This window comes from Uloborus diversus, unplaced genomic scaffold (assembly GCF_026930045.1).
Source record: "Uloborus diversus isolate 005 unplaced genomic scaffold, Udiv.v.3.1 scaffold_435, whole genome shotgun sequence".
In the NCBI taxonomy this organism is placed as follows: domain Eukaryota; kingdom Metazoa; phylum Arthropoda; class Arachnida; order Araneae; family Uloboridae; genus Uloborus; species Uloborus diversus.
The window spans coordinates 14,123-17,657 of record NW_026558610.1 but is presented as its reverse complement, the minus strand read 5'-3'; the positions used below and the strand labels follow the sequence as shown (position 1 = coordinate 17,657).

The window sequence follows — 3,535 nt, the reverse complement described above, 5'->3', positions numbered from 1 at the left end:
GAAAAAAAATCCCCCCCAAAAATTTTGATGGCGCAACTTGCGCCATAATCCCCCCTGTGGGCACCCCTGCTTGGGGGCAGACTAATCCCTTTCCCTGACCTCTCCACAGATAACTTATAAAATTTTGATTTTATGAAGTTTAGTCGGATATCTTTACATTTATAGGCTTATATTTTATTATAAGCTTAACGATGGAAAGACGATATTTCTTGCATCGAAAAGGGTGCCTTGAATCCCATATGTGTATTCGCAGATCTCGCAGTGTGGTTGGGGGGGGGGGCCTCCTTAATGGCAGGGCCCGACTAAGAGTAAGACCCTAGGCCCACAAAAGTTTGGCGGGCCCCTGAAGGCTCTATAGTAGAATGCAGTGACTGATTTACAGGTTTGGGGACCCGTTAAAATGAATTTTTGGAGGCCCCTTAGCCTATCACAGAATAATGTAAGTCATTTATCATATGCATTTATGAATCTCCTTTGGGGCCTCTCTTAATAATGGCATGGTAAATTTGCTACTGGCAGAGTGAATAAAAATTCTGACTGACAAAAGGTTTTTTTTTTCCCAATTAACAAGTCATTATTTTAAAAATGTGTGCATTTTTCGTATAGTTGTAATGCTATGCATAATTCTTTACGTAATTTGGGGCCCCTTAGGAAGAGGGAGACCCAGGCCTAGTAGGCCTGTGTGGTAATCAGGCCCTGCTTAAAGGACGCAACGACCCAAGAATTTGAAAAAAAAAAAAAAAAAGTTGGGGGAAAAAATAGTGCTTTGCGTTGCAAATGTACACTGCTGGCCTCTGGAGAGAGGCCCTACCTATTTTCTTGCAGGGGGCCCAAAATTTATAAATCCGAGATCCGGCCTGCCCTGATGCCTTAATCGAGCCCTGATGGATAGATTCCCAATTCCCTCCCCCCAGAAGGCGCCCCTGCAGGTGAAAGTGAATCATAGAATTATTTTTTTATTTTTTCTTCTTTTCATTATTTTACAATCAAGAGATTCTCAAGGGGCAGTCTCGTTATATTGTAGTTTATTTTGAATTTGCAAAAAGAAGCATTAAGAATGCACCCTTTGAACCCCCCCCCCCCCTTCTTCCGCAGAAAAATTTTAAATGATCGACCTGCTGGATTGGGATCAAGGAGCAGGGAATGAAAAGTGACAAAAATATGAAAGGGAATCAATCTTTTTTTTTTTTTTTTTTTTTTGCAACAAACTTCCCAATTCTCAGTCTTTCTTTAGTTTATTTACTGTCTGCAAACAAACTAGCAAGCAAGAACGAAACATTATATTTTCACCCAATAGATGGCGCTAAGTTAAAAGCTTACATTACAACTTGGCTTATCGTGGGATATGTCAGGATGGCCGAGCGGTCTAAGGCGCCAGACTCAAGGTGATCCTTACTCCTATAGCGGGAGTGTGAGTGTTCTGGTCCACGAATGTGGGCGTGGGTTCGAATCCCACTTCTGACAGTGTATTTTTTATCTTTTTTTTTTTTTTTTACAAAAAACTTACTATGAAAATAAGAAAAAGTACTACGTCGATTGATAGTGTAGTAGTGGGATCGCAGGTTCGAGTCCCACTTCCGACAGCTACTTCTTTTTGTTTTCTATTGATTATGACTTCATTCTAAAATAATAATAATTAATAAATAAAATGTTGCTTACTGTACCTGATATTTTAATAATATACACTGCATTTTTCGTACTGGCTCACTAGGAAGTAACACTGCCTCGAATTCTATTCGTTTTGGTATATAATAGTTCAGTCAATGAACACATTGTAGCGTGCATGGAATATGCGATAATTTTTGACACCAGAATATTGTTAGGGGTATAAGTAAACATACTAAAAGTCCCTCACCCCTTGGGGATTAGCTAAAGGTGGGAGGGAGGAGGAAGAAAATTTTGGGTTTTTCGAGAAAATGTCGGAAACGGTGAAAAAAAAAAATGCGTTTAAAATAAAAATTCAAGTTACATAAACTTCTTCGAAACTGTTTCTACACATACTTGTCAGATTTCCAATAATTTTCCGGATATATGTTTTGAAAAATCGATGATTTTCGGAAAAATTTTCCCTTTTTATCAAACATTTGATCCTAGTACCTCCCAGGATCAGTATTTATGAAAATTGTCAATGACAAAGTTGTAGAACTTTGTCTTTAATATTTTAATAAAAGCGATGAAACTTTTCCCCTGTGTTTGGAATAATTTTTAATTATGAAATTAGCAATATATTTTTTGATCGTTTGATTATTTTTGAGGTACTGTAACCCCTTAACTTTGCTTAACTAATTTCAAATTGAATTGTAAATTTTGTTTTAAATGACTTGAAAAATCTATGCTATTCAATATACTTACAGTAACTTTACAAAAGATGTTATAACTTTAATTAAATGAATTAAATGGAAGTATTCAAGTTCAGCCAAATTTAGTTCTATGCCACTTCTTCAGGATTATTTTCCAAACTATAGCCGCTGGGCCTAATACTATTCAGAATACATGCAGTGGAACTAATTTTTATTTAATTAAATGGAAGTGTTAAAGCTCAACCTTCAGGACTAGGTTGTAAAGTACAGCCGCTGAGCCCCTTCACGCCGATGCTTTTGCGATACTTTTCTACAACTTATTATTATCAGCTCAGTTCAAAGACAATTACATGCAATTTAATTTGATATGCAATTTGAATAATTTTCAAAAAAAAAATCGTAAAACTTTTGAAATTAACATTTTTAAGAGGGTTCTTAAAAAATTTGGAAAAAAAAAAAGAAGAGCGATTTATGCATTTTAATGAATACATTTGAAAATTTTCAGTGGGAACATGAAGGGATCAGCAGTTACAGCAAATAATGTTTTATGCAACATTTTGCTTTAAAATGTTGTAACTCAAATCTTATAGGAGCTACAGAGCTCCTATGAAAGTAATAAAAAGGATCGCTGCTAATAATAGCTCGTTTCGAAGAAAATTGCATGAATCTTAGTTTGAAACGTAGCCTGAATAATTTAAGGAAAAAAAATTATAAAAGTTCAAAATGAAAAAAAAAAAAAAAAAAAAAAAAGTCGCAATAGTGTCTTTCGGCAATTTAAAAAACAAAACAACATTTTGAATGTATTTTAATAAATACATCCTAAAATATTCAAAGTGGGCCCATGGAGAGATAGCAGTTACTAAAAAAGTTTAGTAAACAATGTAATAAGGTGTTCTACATTATTTGCTTTAACAGCTGATCATCTTTCATGGTCCCACTCTGAAAACGGTTGGATATATTCATTAAAGTCATATTTTTTTCCAAAATTTTTAAAGAACACTATCGGAAAAATTTTCAAATTTAAAAATTGCGTTGGATTTTTTTTTTTTTTTTTTCAAAAATTAGTTACGTTAAAATTGCTGTAACTGCATTTTTTTTTTTTTCATTTTTGTCATCTATTGTATGTCAGCCCTATTGTACAAGCTTGCTTATTTGGTTTCCGGTGAAAAAAAGGGCGAAAAAAAAATTTTGAAAAAAAAAAAAAAAATAGAACCGACTTCAAAATTGCTCTAAAA

General features: G+C 34.3%; 1 non-coding gene across 1 annotated transcript; it reads left to right on the top strand.

Annotated features, from left to right (window-relative positions):
• The first annotated feature begins 1,347 nt into the window (after positions 1-1,347).
• Trnal-caa (transfer RNA leucine (anticodon CAA)) lies at positions 1,348-1,464 on the top strand. The gene is made up of 2 exons: positions 1,348-1,385; positions 1,419-1,464. It is a non-coding gene; the product is annotated as a tRNA-Leu (tRNA).
• Positions 1,465-3,535: the final 2,071 nt, after the last annotated feature.